General features: G+C 38.9%; 1 non-coding gene across 1 annotated transcript; it reads left to right on the top strand.

Moving 5' to 3' along the window:
* The first annotated feature begins 15690 nt into the window (after positions 1-15690).
* Positions 15691-15797, top strand: LOC141658001 (small nucleolar RNA R71). The gene has a single exon (XR_012548913.1). It is a non-coding gene; the product is annotated as a small nucleolar RNA R71 (small nucleolar RNA).
* The last annotated feature ends 2010 nt before the right edge of the window (positions 15798-17807 follow it).

Genomic DNA, 17807 nt, shown 5'->3' with positions numbered 1-17807 from the left:
TTCCTTAAAGCAAGCTTGGATCCATGGAAAAAGGTGTTTATGAGGTTTTTTGAGAGAAGAGAGAGGATTTGGAGTGAGAATGGATAAGATAGAATGAATAAGGATAAGGGTTTGAGATAACTTATCACGTGTTCTGATTAAGCGCCACTCGACTGAGTGCGAGTCCACTCGATCGAGTGTCCGGCCACTCGATCGAGTGACACCTACTCGATCGGGTAAAACCCTTACTCGGTCCATTACAGCCACATTAGGTCTAGTCTAGGCCACACTCGGTCTAGTGTACGGTCATACTTTCACTCTCGAATACATCTTATCTCGTCTGATGGTCTTCTCACGCATTCCAAGGTATATTTGCGGGTCCCACGGGTATTACAATAGAGCTAAACCGAACTGGAATGAGCTGAACTGAACTAAGGCCTCGTTTGGTTAATCAAGGAATTTAACTGACACCGGAATTTCCAATTCATGCGAATTATTTTCCTGTATACAAATTCACATGAATTCGGAAAAGTCGTTCGGTTGCGCATGTGAGAGTTGAATTCTTTAGAAGTTGTGAACTACCTAGGGGGCTAAGTAATTCAATTCCCTCATCATGTAGGCATTCAAAATACCTTGAAGTATTGAATGCGTACATTTTGCCAAAAAGATTGGAAATTAATCATCTTCCCATTTTTACAATTCATTGGATTTTAAATTTCCCATGAATTAGAAGGAAACCAAACGAAGCCTAAGAGTTTAAAAGTTAACTAGTCACGCGAACTTCAATGTTTATCTTATAATATTTTTAGTGATTTGATTCTATGAGAACATAGTCCGATCAACTTGGTTCACGTCTTTCAGATTTTGAGGGTTGTATGAAGTTAGTTAGTCTTTTGTAAAACGACTTTACGTAAAATCAAAATTAAAGTAGTATATTCTCCCAAAAAAATGGTCATTATTTGCAACTTCTTTTGTGAGAGTATTACAGTAAAATGGTAAGTAATTTTGCACAAATTTTTATATAAGATCGCCTTATATAGAAAATTAGGGAAGAGTGTAACTTGAAATTATTCAAAAGGGTCAATCTTTTCAAGTTATCTCTAGAACTACTCTAGTTGAGTATTAGACTTCGATATAATATCAGGTCTAGACAAAGGCTTTGCGTAGTAAAAAAAGGGTAGCTAACTTAGAATGTGATCATAGTTTCGCACATAATATGGATTATACGCAAAGGTTTAGCTAATACAACGAAAAAATAATAGCGACCACTATATTTAAAAATTTAAAGAAACTAGTGGAAGCCAAAAATTACTTGAAAATATGAGTATTTTACATAATTACATCGCACAATATCATAATACTCTCAAAAAAATACTCCTAAAAAATGGAGCATCCCTAATTAAACATTAAAAGTTTCATCAACAATTCTGAAAATAATATAAAAAACACGATCAGAAATGTTGACAAACCTTACATTTCAGAACACCAATAATATTTTACTAATACATCACCGAATTGAAATTGTTAAGAAGCAACTTGAACAATAATTATAAAATTTATGTTCTCTATAATCTTCACAAAATTTCCATGTCAAACTATAAAAATAAATAGCTTGAATATTGAACTTCCACAAGCCGCCATTGTGATTCCCACATAATTGTTATGCTCTTCAAAATTTAAGACTTGAATACCATTGTCTTCCAATATTCTAAACATGTATCCTTTGTAATTCACAAATTTCAAAATTAAAACTATAAAATAACGCAATTTATTTTCGTAGTACAAATTTTACTCATTTCAGTACTTTTTGCACCAAAGTTTCCATTTATTTACCCTTGACTAAAAAACTTTAGATCTAATTTTCTCTACCTTCTCTGTATTGTAAATTTCTTAACCTCCTTCAAATTCTTAATTCATTAGTCCATTATTAATAACTAAATTGATTTTTTATTATAGTTTTATTCTTAGATTGTAGTACAATAGAAAATAGGATTAAATTAACGCAATTTACCCGCCATGTCAATTATAGTTATGTTCTTTATATCTGCTAGTAATTAGGGTTTATAATTTCATTGTTCCAATATAACTTGGGTACAAGGGTAGCCGAATACAAAGGCAGTGGATCGCCGGAGGTGGTGTTGTTGATGGGTCGACGGTTGTGGTGTTATTGGTGTTTCGATGATATTGTTGTTCGACGCGGGAAGGAGTACATGCCGCCAGAGAAGGTGTGCAAGTGTAGATACCTCATTTCTGCACCTCCCGCAAACCACCCGGTGATGATTGGGCCGCATGTTTGGTACGCGGAACGATTTGTGACAGTTCGTAAATTTATCGTCAAGTGATCTCTCAAACATTTATGCCTACCTCTTAATTGTCATCTACACGCCGATACGGTCGTTTTGACAGTAATTGGAGTACATTTGGAGTCCGGGCCTAAAACCGTCTTCATTTTCTGACAGCCATTAAAATGCCGAGTCGGAATGTTCTGGAATGTTCCGGATATTTCTATTCCATATTTTATAAATCTTTTAGTCTTTGGTAAACAATTTCCCGTAATATTCACACAAAATATTAAGGAAAACCAAATTATTCCGTTATTCCATAAACTAAACACGGAAATCTTTCTTCCGGAGGAGGAAACCACTTGGGAATAGACGCAGCAGTTGCTGCGTCTCTTCCAAGGGACGCAGTGCCTGCTGCGCCTCTTCCCAAGTCCTTTTCTGCGTATTTTTTCATATCTTTTCATATCTTTTCGAGATTCACTTCCAAAGTCTCTCCGAAAACCCTACTTCCTCCACGTGAGTAGTATAAATAGAGACCTTCGGTCTCACATATTTCTCACGCGAGTGTCCGCCCTTCTCTTCTCCCTTTGCATTCTAGACCACGTTCTTAAATTTTGGCGTCTACGTGCTTGAACTTTCGACCACGTAAGCTCGGATCTTTCTGATTACCAGCCTCGTTTTGCATGACCGACCAATTTGACCAACTCCACCATAATCAACTTTAATCAATCTTAATCGTTTTCCTCTTACGAGGGCACTTTCGTTACATTCGAGTCGAGCATCACTAAACGTTAACTTAGTTCATCTCGTTTCGTCAAACATGTAAGTCTGAGGGTGTAAATCTCTCTTTTATTTATTGTTCTTCATCTTTTGTAATCATATTGTAGGATTTATGTCGAAAATACAATTAAAACCGATTTCTAAACCCCTTTGTTTAAACCCTTTTTACGGATTAACAGGAGACAGAAGTCGAGAAGGGACGCAGCGACTGCTGCGCCTCTTGGAAAGGACGCAACACTTGCTTCGCCTCTTCCTGAGGTTGCCGCCGTTCCTGCTTCTCTTCTTCTTCCTTCGTCTTCTGTTGATTTCGTCTATTTTGTTTCCTTTCGTCTTTGTTTGTTCTTATCTCGTTCACATGATAATTCAACATATTGTTCATCATCGTTAACATATAATCCGTCATAAATTCCCGACTTAAATCCCAAGTAATCAATATTTGCGGGTTTTCGTCATTAAAGTCAACTCCGGGTTGTAGAAATTCGATTCGTTCATATTGAGTTTCTGGAATTCGACCTTTGATATATTTCCATCTGTTTATCATCATTAGTTCATCATTAATCCATCTAATTAACCTAATTAATTAGTTAGTTTGTTTAATCCATTAATTAATCCTTATAAATCATGTATAATTCATCCTAATTCCGTTTCATCCATGTTTATCGTTTTCATGATTATTAATCATGTAAATAATCTGTTAATCACTTTCATCCGAGTAAATAATATTAATCGATCATTAAATCACCAACGAACACTAACGATTTGCAATTCCGACTTCACAGCCAGAACTGAGCCAAGGAACAGACGCAGTGACTGCTGCGCCTGTTCCTGGTTGACTTCTGTCTCTGAACTCCCGTTTTGCCTTGACCTAGTATTAATTACGTAATTAACTAACTATTACTCGTATTATCACCCTTAATTCCTGTTCGTTCATTTATTTATTCTTTCTTTTCCAAATTATCCGTTTTAAAGGTATTTTCGACATAAATCATTAAACCCGATGTAATTATTGTAATGTTCATTATTGTAATTCCTTTATTGTATTTATCATTGTACTTTGTATCACTTGTATGCCTTCACATGTAATCAATCCTAAATCCCGACTTTGACATTAATTGTATGATAAATTACGTGTTAACCGACTTAGTCTAATTCTTCACATGTTAGGATTAAAACGTTGGATGTTGCATTGCATGCATATAATCGACAATATATCGAGTATAGATAATTTCCCTAATCAATTAGTAGAGGCCGCTATCGAGGCGGGCGGGATTAGGTGTTCGATCAAAAGAGCTTCCTAATACGTACCCTCACCCCTTACTCCAGATCTCTGTGAACATCCGTGTTCATTGGCATCCACGAGAGTCATTCTAGACATAGAATGCTAAGGGTAACGAGTTCTTGGTGTTCATGTCACTACTTTGTGTCTTGACATGGCACGAGGTATTCGAACGGTTTCCAATTTTCCACAATAAATTGGTGGCGACTCCACAAATGCAAACGCTTGTTCTCCCAAGCGCCCCCGTGGGCCCATTGTCCACAGTTTGGCGACTCTGCTGGGGATAATACACTTACGTGTAGCCAAAAGGGTGAAACTTGAACAAGGTTAGGGAATAGTTTGTACAAGACAATTGTCGGTTTTCATAACTCGGTCTTCCTAGATCGTTTATTCGGCCTTCCTAGGCCCAACCCAACCCACTCAACCAATCGTCCCGTCTAAACGGTCCTAATTCCTATTTGGGCCTAAGGATGGATAGCGATTGACGTCATCCATACCATGGTGCTTACTCTTGTTTGTATCAAGGACTTTCACTACTTGAGGAAATAGATTAGGAATCGGCCTTACTCTTGTTTGGTACGAGCCTCTCCACAGACTTCGGGTTTGATTGTTCGGTATGGCAACCCACCCTTTAAACCAAAAACCCATTTAAAATGCACTCAGCATCCCGTTATAATGCTTGTATATTGTTTGTACCATACGTGATCACCCTTTTCTAAACAAAACCATGACGATTTTTGTAAAATTCAAAATCCTTCTTTAACATGTAAAATTTTGAACTTGGGCCTAATATTAGCGCAAAACAAGCCGAAACTCTGTCCAATTATCGAGTCAAAATTCGGGCCTCAAAACCCATTTCAAAACCTCACTTCGAGTCCCCTCCTACAACTACACTAAAGTTGACTATGACCAACATTTTTTCAAACTTTGTCATTTCCTCAAAGCTCACCAACACAAGTGGCACACTCCCACTTCACAAGTCAAAACATTTCTTTCAAGTAAGTGTGCTAGAGTGGTCGATCGTGTTTTGATTCATCGTCGATCTCTTATTCAGTTTCCAAGATGCCTGGAACAAGCGACATGAATTTCAATCAACTTCAAGATAGTAATGATCAAATCCTAACCGCGCTAGCTCGTCTCCAAGATACTCAAGACCAAGTGTATGATCGCCTTGATACCATTGAGGGCCGAATATATACCGTAGAAACGAGGATGCCTCCCCGAGAAAGTGAAATCGTTGATGACTTCGTGAATGACTTCGGGGATGAAAACCCTCCCATGGGTATGACTGCAGCTGAGAAACGGCTCCAATAATTAGAGGAGCAATTGATGTATCTTAAAGGGGATGACATTTATAGGGAGAATAATTGCAAGTATGAGGCCGTGAGTTCCAAGTTGCCAACCAACTTCAACATGACAGATATCCCTAAATTCAAGGGGCATGAAAACCCGTTGAACCATATCCGTGCCTTCAAGGATTACATGTCTATCAAAGGCATTAAACCCGAAATGTTCTTAAGGATCTTTCCTTCATCTCTGGACACCATCCCAAAACAGTGGTTCTATTCGCTAGATCACAAGAAAATCGCTACTTGGGATGATGCCGCAATCGAGTTTGCTAAACAATATGCGGATAATGCTGAAATCCAAGTCAACATGCGCACTTTAGAGGTTCTTACCCAAAATGACAAGGAAGGTTTCACCGATTTCCTAAGTCGGTGGAGGAAGACGAGTACTCAACTTGTTGAACGTCCAGATGAGGCTACCCTTGTGGAGAAATTCGTGGACAACCTAAAGCCCATCTATGTAAATCATTTGAGGTATCAAAATATCAAGACTTTCAAAGATTTGACCGTATTAGGGACAAGGATCGAAGATGACATTCGTAAATGGCTCTTGTCCAAAACGATAGGTCGTGGATATCAAGGCTCAACAATCGTTCTTACGGCTCTACTAGCAAGACTGATGAAGTTAATCTCCTTGAGCCATCTAAAAAGAGTACCCCTCCAAGGAAATTCACAAATCTAGGGGGACACATATTCCAACGCTCTGAAAATATTGATGAAACTTGGGAAACTTCAACCCATAGGCCCTACGCCTGAACCAGAAAATAAATCCAAGTTCTAGGATGAGAATTCGTACTGCGAATACCATAGAGGTAAGGGACATGATACAGAAAAATGCTATAAATTGAAAAATGTACTTCAAGACATAGATTGAAGACGGTCGCCTACCAATACCACCTGGAGGTAAGCCTAACAACACTAAGAATCCTCTTGGAGTTCTAGTGATTAAAAATGAAGAATCTACCATAGATTGTTCACATCTCATTTCCCCAGTCGAAGACAAAGTTCATGCAATAGAAAATGAAGGGAACTACTCCACCATTTCCCCAACCATCACTGATTTCATCACATGGGCAAAAAGTGTGGATAGACAAGTCTTGGAACTAGAGAGTGCAGTGGCAACCTTACGTGGCCCCAATGCCACACCTAGAAAACGCGCACCACTAGTTTTTCCTCGAAACACTACAATGCAAGAAGTAGTAGCCATGGTTGATGAACTAGTCGACCAGATTATCCAATTAGAAGCTGAAATCATAAGAATGAGGGAACTTGCTACCATCAATGGAATATGGGCCGACGATGACGAAGATCTGTATCTCACTGAACACTACTTAGTTAAAATCAGTGAGGAAATAGTCCAGAATTGTGAAGATCAAGATGTAGATCACCTTACTCGTTCGGGGCGCCCATACCAAAATACTTCTCAAAATGTTCCCATAGCAAACAATCCAACCAATGTAGTCGCACCAAATGACAATGAAGAAGGCCCTACCGACCATCTACTAAAGCAACTACAAAAGACAAAGGCTGATCTTTCAATCTGGCAACTAGTGTCAAGCTCATTCCCACATCGCCAAGCTTTGGCTAATGATCGAGGCCATTTCGTGTTCACAATTAAGCATATGTGGTCGTTGGTCAATGGTCGATACAAAACACAATTTATACTTCACAAACAACTCTACAATTAGTAAAGAGGCAAGTAAAGGTCGGATCCCAAGGGACGGGTATTGAAATGAGAATTCTATTGTAACTAGTAGTGTCTAAGGGGTGTCACAAATTGGGTTGATGTAGAAGGTTACTAAACTAAAATAGCAATGAAAATAAACTAGCAAGATGAATAAAATAAGGGGTGTAAACAATTGATTAAAGGCACTAGGGTGTCATGGGTTCATAGGGGAATCATGGGATATGATCATACAAACATGTTCTCAAATTATAAGCAAGCAATTATTGTTGTGATGGATTGAGTTGGGTTATATCTTACAATCCTAGGAAAGTTTGGGTCCCGGAGCCGAATCGATTAGATTGTACAACACCTACAAGTCGACTTAATCTTTCCTACTCAACACATGCATGGTTTAACAAGACTCGAGTTGGGTTATGTCTGACAAGTCAAGTTGAAAGGATAGAAGATGATAGTAAATGCAAGGATTCATAGGCTTAGCATTTCATCAAATATAACATGTGCATGTATTAAGATCAAAACAAGCAAGCAAATAAGATATGAAAGCATATTAATTTAAGCATGAATCATTCCCCATGTTGGTTTCCCTAATCACCCATTAAACCCTAGCTAAGAGACTACTCACTCATTATCATATTGATCATGCTAGAAAGGTTGTCAATCATACTAACATAATGAAACATGATGAATAAATGAAAGTAATTAGCAATAAATAAAAAGGGATTAAGAGATTATACCTACTAATGATTCCAATAATAAAGCAAGAATAATAGAAGTACTTGAATCCTAGATTGAGAGGTTGTCAATCTCCCAATAATAATCCAAATAATCTTCAATTACCCAAAATAAAGGAAGAACAAGAGAGAGATTAAAGAACTAAAACTTGGATTAAAACTTGATTAATACTTGATTACAATATTGAAGAGAGATTTGATTGATATTAACTACACTAATTATTGATAATAAGAACATGCTCCTCTAATTAGCCTAATGGGGTATTTATAGTGAAAATTAGGGAGGATGCATTAGGGTTAACTAAGGGCTAAACTAGTAATTACACTTTTTAAGTTGAGCAAGGAGACTCCGGTATTTTCTGAGAGAAGGGCTTCTCTAATCGTAGCTTTGAAGAATGAAAACGTGCTGTACTGAAATCCGTGCGGATGGGAGTCGGGACGGCCGGATCTGGGCTGAGGAATCCGAGCGGATCCTTGGGCAAGACGCTCGGATTGGCGAGGGGGAATCCGAGCGGATTCCTTTGAGGGACGCTCGGATTGGGCTGGACGGACGGGCGGATTGTATACAATCCGTTCGGATTGTCCGCGGCGTCAATTCTTCTTCTTTTCTTCCCTTTTCTTCATGAATTCCTTGGGGATTTCCTTGGGGACTCAAGGATCCTTTCTCAACAATGCTCTTCTACTATGCTATGTACAAAGGCCTTCTAGTCTTGTCTCTCCTTGATGCTTGGTCATTGAATACGATCAATTTAGCCTCGTTTTGCCATGAAAATGCAAGATTCTTACTCCTTTCCTACCAAGGGATCAAAATCTCAAAGAATATGCAAAACAAAGAACTAAAGATAAGAAATGACCCAAATAGGCACTAAAAAGCATGGAAACAATGGTAATTCGGGGGCTAAATATGCGCCAATTATGGTCACATCAAATATCCCCAAACCGAACCTTTGCTCGTCCCGAGTAAAGAGGTGACAAAGACTAGGACCAAAGCTAACCTAACCTAATAATAATAGCCGATATGAGACAATTAGCGGGTCTCACTCCGCCCCTTCAACTCACAACAAGACAACCATGAGGTAGGATGCCTTCTTGCAAGGCAAGGTGGGTCTTGCCAAAATGGCGACACATCCAATCATTAAGCACACAAAACAAACACATAATGGATGCATCTACAAAAAGAATAGCCACTATCCTCATCTAAGTGGCGGAAATTATCTACAAGGGAAGCAATTCAAGGGTACACAATCCTTCATAGATGTAATTTGTTCAAACTACTAAGCCTAGAAGGATACCAATAAATCACCTCCAAAAGGTGTCAAGCTAGGGTACCTTTGTCCTCAATCGTTAAATGCTTTTGTCAAGAGTAGACTCCCTATGGTGTTAGAAACACTGGAGGATCGCGGAATTCCCCCTCTTGCCTAGACAAGAAGAAGGGTCGTCCCCTCTCTACCATGCACAAAAATGGATACGATGGATAAAGGGATCGATAGATATTTGAGTTTCATTTTGGGAGTTTGCTTTCATTTTTGTTTTTCCCCCCAATTTCATTGGCATTTGACATTTGAGAACACTTTCTTTGCCATTTCTTTTTGATTTTTGGCTTTTCAATACTTGACAACTTTTTGCATTTCTTTTTGAACATTTTCAAAGTCACCCCAATTAGTAACGAGGGTGCCTTGTATTTGAAGTTTAGGAGTTCTATTTTTGCTCCTCTTTTCATTTGATGCATTTTTGCAAACTTTCTTTCACTTTTCATTTCATTGAACTCAAATTGATTTCTTTTTGTGCCCATTCCCTTTGATGACAAAAATGTATGGTAGAACATGGATGAAGGGTGGAAGTATGCATGGCTTCAAGGGTCACCTTGGAATAAACGGTAGCCAAGGAGTTATCACACCACAAGGTACTCTTGACTAGGCCTTAAACCATGGGTCAAAGGATACTAGCATGACACATCCTAGGGTGTTTTACAAGCATTCTAACAAGCAAAGTCTTAAGAATAAAAAGCATCTACTAGGGCCTATATACACTTGTCAAGCTTCCCAAATAGACGGTTTCGCAAAATTTTTCTAACATGCAAACTACATGCCATGATGCAACTAACATATACACATCCTAATGCAAATGATTCTACCAACTAGTATGCCAAATCAACTAAATGCAAGTCCTAAGTTCACATTGTTTTTACCGCATCAATCAAAATAAAGCCACATAGTCATTAACATAAAGAGGAAAAAGGAGATTGGAAAGATCATACCATGCGGCCTTCAATATCCTCATGTCTCGGATGTGGCGTAGTCAATCAAAGTGAACAAGGATATACAAGACAATATATATACAAAGGAAATGAACTTGTTTTTGGATTTTTCAATTTTTCAATTTTTTTATGATTTTTTGAAATTTTTCAATTTTTATGGTTTTTTGAATAAAAGTTAAGTGTTAGAATTCCCATCCCCACTCCTCAATGGCCAAAATGATGGAAATTATGCAAAAATGATGCATGATTTCTATACTAAATGCAATTCTACACTAAGTTATACTACATGATGCATGGTTTTTGTTATGACGGAGAGGATAATTTAGATTACCTCCCGTTGTGTATGCATTAACTTCCCCAAACCAAATAAGACACTATTGCTAATGTCAAAGCATGGGTATAGTTCATGCACACACTATGCTATGCATGAAACTAGATTGTCATTTTGGATTTTCAAAAATGGGAACAATAAAGAACACCTCAATGGAACCGAGGTGTGAGTCCTTTGATGTTGCTAGGACTAAACCAACAATGATCAAAATGAAATAAAATACAAAGAGATATAGACAAACCATGGGAGTGTAGGAGTCTCCAAGGCTAGTCTTCCATCATGCTATCATCATCACCACTTCCCTCATGAGAAGTGGTCACATTGCCACTTTCCTTGGCACTTTCTTCATTATCTTGCTCATCATCATCTTCACCATCCCTTTCTTCATCTCCACTTGCTTCTTCCTCAATATTATCATCAATTTCTTCACCATTTCCAACAACCTCATTGTCTTCCACCACGTCCCTAGATGCACCCGGAAACAAGGCTTCTTTATCCGCCCAACTAGGCAAAGGACAAGATGGATCAAGGAGTCCTTGCCTAGCTAGATGTAGGAGGGGAGGATATTGAGCCAAATATGCATTCTTCCGATCTTCATAAGCTTGCTTGTGCATGGCTTGCATAAGAAGAGTTACATAGTCTTTCCCAATTTCAACTCCTTGCGGTTTGAACTCTTCATACACAAAGGGGTAAGGCGGTATAACAATGGAAGAGGAGGGGGTTTCATGATCACCCTTTTGTTGTTGAATGATGTACTCGGCTTCCTTGGATAGGGGAAGTAAATAGTTGGTCCGGTGGACACTAAGACGACAAATCTTTGCGGGTAAAGTGAATGATCGAGCCTCACTAGTAAGCCACCCATACTTGGTATCAAGGGGATTGTGAGCAACCCACTTAAACTTGTTAATCATGATGGACATATCAATAAGATGGCCACCTTCCTTTGCCTTGTACTTGTTATCCTTATTGAAATTAGGATCAAAGTGCTTGGCTAGGACCGTGACTAGGCCGCCATTAACAATAACGGTTGTACCCTTCTTCCCACTATCTACATGGAGCCATCTATCAACCAATAGCCTCAAAGAGTTGTAAGGCTTGGTATGAATTCTTCCAATATTCAAAGTTGATTCAAGGAGAATAAAATCGAGTCCTGTGAAATGATTGGTGTCTTTCCTAGCAATTATGGTATTTCCCACAACTTTGTGCCATACTCTTATGCCCGGATGATGGACCAAAAGAGCACGACAAGCATGAAAATCTTCAAATTTCTTCCCGGATATTGCCTCCCAAAGAGGCTCGGGTCATACTTCCCATATTGCTTATAATATTTCTCTTCATCGCTAAGACCCAAAATTTCACCCAATTCCGGAAAGGTAATGCGTCTACTAGTGTTAGCTAGACGAAACTCAATATTTTCCCTATTCTCAACTTTTGTCACTTTTAAAGAACTTAAGAATTCCAAGACAAGGGAGGGGTATGTTACTTCCTTCATTTCAAACAATTTCTTCAAACCCATGGCATTGAAAAAAGCTTTTGTTTGTTCAAGAACACTCAATTTCTCCAAAGCATCTTTACATATGAATTTGGTGGATTGAATTTGTTTCATAGCAAACTTGACAAATGTATTTCTATGGGTATCGGAAATGAAAGTTACCTCCGGATAATGCAAGAGTTGATCGATTACCGGAGTAGAAGGTGATGCTCCCATAGAAGTTTGTTGTTGTTGTTGCACTTCCAAGCTTGGTGTTGCTACCACCATTGCCAAAGCTTTCTTTGTTTGGAGAGCTTTTTGCCTTTGAGAGAGAGCCTTTGCTTTTGGTGCCTTTGTTGCCTTTGTTGCACCCTTTGTCCTTGCCATTTGATGAACTAACCAAGTAAAGAGTCAAAAATCTTCAATTTGTAGAATGCCCAAATCGATTTGAAGGTGAAAGGCTTTGCCTTTATGAGAACAAAAATCGACTCAAAGGTGAAGATTTTGTTCTTGGTTTTGATTGTTATTGAAGATGGAGTGATTGATTTGTTGTTTGAAGGATGGTTTGATTTGATTTTGGTGGATTTTGTTGAGGGTTTTTGTTTTTGAGATGGAGAGGATGAGGGTTTTGATGTTGTGGGTAGTGTTTATGAATGAATGAATGAATGAATGAAGGTGGGATGGGTTATAAAGAAGTCGAGATTTTTCAAGACGCAGGGACAATCCGTGCGGATTGGGCGCAATCCGTGCGGATTCTACAGCTTCAAAATTTTCAAAATCCCGCCTAGAGACGGGCGGATTCTGGGGAATCCGCTCGGATTCTTCTGTGATGGGACGGGCGGATTTCGTGCAGGACGGACGGATTCTAGTCCGAGAATTTTTCTTTGTTTTTCTTGACTTCAAGACGGGCGTCTTGTATAAAAGACGGACGGATTACGTGAGAGACGGGCGTCTTTCCGAAAATCCGCTCGATTCTTTGACATCAAGAATTTTGCAATTTCAGCTCGGCCCAAGACGGGCGTCTTCTCGGCAGGACGCTCGGATCTTCTTCGAGACGGGCGGATTCTCGGGAATCCGCTCGGATTGGTCCTTGTGTACACGGATTCAGTTCCATCCGTGCACAAACGCATTCCTTTATCATTCTTTCTTTCTTTCTTTCAAATCTTGTGTTCTTCATTGTGGGGGCACTACTAAGGCATGAATAGCCTAGGCAATTGCCATCCCCATACTAAGGTAAAGCACTACACATCAATTAAAATCGTTAATCCCTCCCTCACTTCTCTCTTTTCATGACAATTATTTTGATCAAAGTAAATAAAAATCCAAAAATGACAAAAATGCAATACAAAAATTAAATGTAAGTTAGGGAGTTAGAAATATTTACAAATGGTGGTTTAGGAGGACTCCACCAAACTCTCATTCTTGATGAGATGTCAAGGGGGCATGTTCAAGGTGTTGTTGATGTTGCTCAACACCTTGAAGAAGTAATCAAAAGCTTGTTCATTGTTATGGTAGAGGTCCTCAATAGACCGTGCTCCTTGTTGTTGATCATGATCGATGGCATGCCCAATGTAGGGATTAAAGATCCCTTCAAATTCGTCGTCCCAAAGACCACAAACTTAATTGAGTTGATTATCAAAAATCTCTTGCTTAGATGGAGACAACTCTCCCAATTTCTTCTCTTGGCCAATGAGGCCATCATCTTCTTCCTTGGTTGATTTTGATGAGCTTTGCAAGCTCTCCTTATCACAATTCACTTGCTCTTTGAATGGAGCATCTTCAATTTTCTTCCTCCATTGGAGTTCCGAATTCTTCCTTTCATCTTTCCGGCTATAATGATCGATCATGAAACATGGCTCATGCAAACGAGGAGCTCTCATGGTTTTGTCAAGATTAAAAGTTATGCTTTTATCTCCCACTTCTAGAGTGAGCTCTCCATGTTTCACATCAATCACCGCACCCGCGATGTGTAGGAAAGGTCTTCCTAAGATGATTGGAATGTTGGAATCTTCCTCCATATCAACGATGACAAAGTCTACCGGGATGAAAAACTTCCCAATTCGCACGGGGACATCTTCCCATATCCCTAATGGTGTCTTCGTCGATCTATCGGCCATTTGAAGAGTGATATTGGTGCATTTAAGCTCTCCCATTCCCAACCTTTTACTCACCGAGTACGGCATGACACTCACACTAGCCCCTAGATCACATAAGGCTTTGTTGATCGTTGTGTCGCCAATGGTACACGGTATTGAGAAGCTTCCCGGATCCTTTAACTTTGGAGGTGAACTCCCTTGAAGTATTGCACTACTCACCTTAGTGAAGGCGATAGTCTCAAGTTTCCGGATCGACTTCTTCTTTGTGAGGATATCTTTCATGTACTTTGCATAGGCCGGAACGTGATTGATTAATTCCGTGAAAGGAATTGAGACTTCTAAGTTCTTCACAATTTCCATGAACTTTCCAAGTTGATCATCAAATTTGGGCTTGGCTTGACGACTTGGAAAAGGAAGTCTAATCACAATGGGCTCCTTCTCTTTGGCTTTGTCTTCATTTTTCTTTGAACTTTCTTCTTTTGATGATTCCCCTTCTTTGGGGCTTTGCACAATTTCTTCCTTTTCACTAGCTTTCACAACTTCATTCTCAACTTGCTCCTTCGGTGCTTCATATCTTGTACCACTTCTCAAGTGAATGGCACTAACCGTTTCATGTCTAGGGGATTACTTTGAGGTGGTAATTGCCCCTTTGTCTTTGTGAGCTTGAAGATGCTAGTTGAGTCAATTGTGTTTCCAACATCTTGGTGTGAGCTAGAATGTTGTTGATGGTGGTGTCTTTTGCTTGGCTATCTTTTTGCATTTGGGTGAAAAATTCTTGTTGATTCTTTTGCATTTGGAGGACCGCTTTTTGGACATCAAAACCTTGGTCATTTTGGTGATTGTATGGATTTTGATTTTGGTAACCTTGGTTTTGATTGTAAAAGGGTCTTTGATTTTGATTTCTTATGGGTGGTGGAGTGTATGTTGTTTGAGGGTTTTGAACATTTTGGCTTTTGTATGAGAGATTTGGATGGAACTTGGTGTTTTCATTGTAAAAATTTGAATAAGGGGTACCACTTTTGTAAGCTTGGAAAGCATTAACTTGTTCGGTTGTTCCCCTACATTCACTTGAGTCATAACCCAAGGTTCCACAATTCTCACATATCCCGCTTGGGATTGATGAGGATGCCGTCATGGCATTGACATGATGCTTTGATGATTTTGAGTTTTCCTCAAGTCTAGCCATAGCTTGTTCAAACTTCAAGTTGATTGTGTCAATGTGAGCACTAAGTTGAGCACCCAATTGAGTAACGGAGTCTACTTCATACTTTCCTCCTCTAGTAGCTTTGCGAGGTCTACTATATTGTGAATTATGGACCGCCATTTCCTCAATCTTGTTCCATGTTTGATTGTCATCAACTTCGGTGAACATTCCATTTGATCCCATATTGAGAATGTTCCTTGAATCTTCATATAAACCATTCCAAAATTGTTGCACTAAAAACCATTCGCTAAGTCCATGGTGAGGACATGAGCGACAAATACCTTTGAACCGCTCCCAAGCTTCATACAAAGATTCTTCATCCCTTTGCTTAAAACCCGTAATTTGAGCTCTTAGCATGTTAGTCTTTTCCGGTGGGTAGAATTTTTTGTAGAAAGCTAGAGCCAACTTCTTCCAAGAATCTATTCCAAGGGTGGCCTTATCAAGGCCCTTCAACCATTGCTTTGCGGTGCCGATTAACGAAAAAGGAAATAAGACCCATCTTATTTGGTCTTGAGTCACGCCCGTTTGAGAGATAGCTTCACAATAATCTCAAAAGGTTTCCATATGAGAATGAGGGTCCTCACTAGGCATTCCCCCCGAATTGGCTCCTCTCAACTAGTTGGATGAAGGCGGACTTGGCAATAAAGTTACCGGTGAGATGTTGTGGGGTAGGAGTACCATTTGGTAAATCCTCCTCGGTGGGTATAGAGTGTGACGAGAATTTAGGCATTGTAGGTGGATTTTGTGTGGTATTGTTTAATGGGTTTTCTTCTCCTTCTATTGCGAAAGGATTGACAAACTCACTAGTGGGTTGAACAACTTCACCAACACCTCCCAAATTCCTCCTAACAAGTCTCCTATTATTCGTCAAGGTTCTTTCGATTTCACGGTCAAAAGGTAACAAATCTCTTTGTAACCTTCTAGACATGCAAAATATCAAACAACTCAAAAACAATTAGAACGAACCTTGAGGAGTTTTACTTCCCCAAGGTGAAAAAGACACAACTAATAACAATAAAAGAAATCTTAAATCAATTAAACACCGTCCCCGGCAACGGCGCCATTTTTGATCGAGGCCATTTCGTGTTCACAATTAAGCATATGTGGTCGTTGGTCAATGGTCGATACAAAACACAATTTATACTTCACAAACAACTCTACAATTAGTAAAGAGGCAAGTAAAGGTCGGATCCCAAGGAACGGGTATTGAAATGAGAATTCTATTGTAACTAGTAGTGTCTAAGGGGTGTCACAAATTGGGTTGATGTAGAAGGTTACTAAACTAAAATAGCAATGAAAATAAACTAGCAAGATGAATAAAATAAGGGGTGTAAACAATTGATTAAAGGCACTAGGGTGTCATGGGTTCATAGGGGAATCATGGGATATGATCATACAAACATGTTCTCAAATTATAAGCAAGCAATTATTGTTGTGATGGATTGAGTTGGGTTATATCTTACAATCCTAGGAAAGTTTGGGTCCCGGAGCCGAATCGATTAGATTGTACAACACCTACAAGTCGACCTAATCTTTCCTACTCAACACATGCATGGTCTAACAAGACTCGAGTTGGGTTATGTCTTACAAGTCAAGTTGAAAGGATAGAAGATGATAGTAAATGCAAGGATTCATAGGCTTAGCATTTCATCAAATATAACATGTGCATGTATTAAGATCAAAACAAGCAAGCAAATAAGATATGAAAGCATATTAATTTAAGCATGAATCATTCCCCATGTTGGTTTCCCCTAATCACCCATTAAACCCTAGCTAAGAGACTACTCACTCATTATCATATTGATCATGCTAGAAAGGTTGTCAATCATACTAACATAATGAAACATGATGAATAAATGAAAGTAATTAGCAATAATTAAAAAGGGATTAAGAGATTATACCTACTAATGATTCCAATAATAAAGCAAGAATAATAGAAGTACTTGAATCCTAGATTGAGAGGTTGTCAATCTCCCAATAATAATCCAAATAATCTTCAATTACCCAAAATAAAGGAAGAACAAGAGAGAGATTAAAGAACTAAAACTTGGATTAAAACTTGATTAATACTTGATTACAATATTGAAGAGAGATTTGATTGATATTAACTACACTAATTATTGATAATAAGAACATGCTCCTCTAATTAGCCTAATGGGGTATTTATAGTGGAAATTAGGGAGGATGCATTAGGGTTAACTAAGGGCTAAACTAGTAATTACACTTTTTAAGTTGAGCAAGGAGACTCCGGTATTCTTCGAGAGAAGGGCTTCTCTAATCGTAGCTTTGAAGAATGAAAACGTCTTTGTCTTGAAATCCGTGCGGATGGGAGTCGGACGGCGGATCTGGGAGAATCCGAGCGGATCC

Source organism: Silene latifolia, chromosome 5 (assembly GCF_048544455.1).
Source record: "Silene latifolia isolate original U9 population chromosome 5, ASM4854445v1, whole genome shotgun sequence".
NCBI lineage: Eukaryota > Viridiplantae > Streptophyta > Magnoliopsida > Caryophyllales > Caryophyllaceae > Silene > Silene latifolia.
Note: the sequence above shows the minus strand (reverse complement) of the source record. Positions and strands in the feature narration are given on the sequence as shown.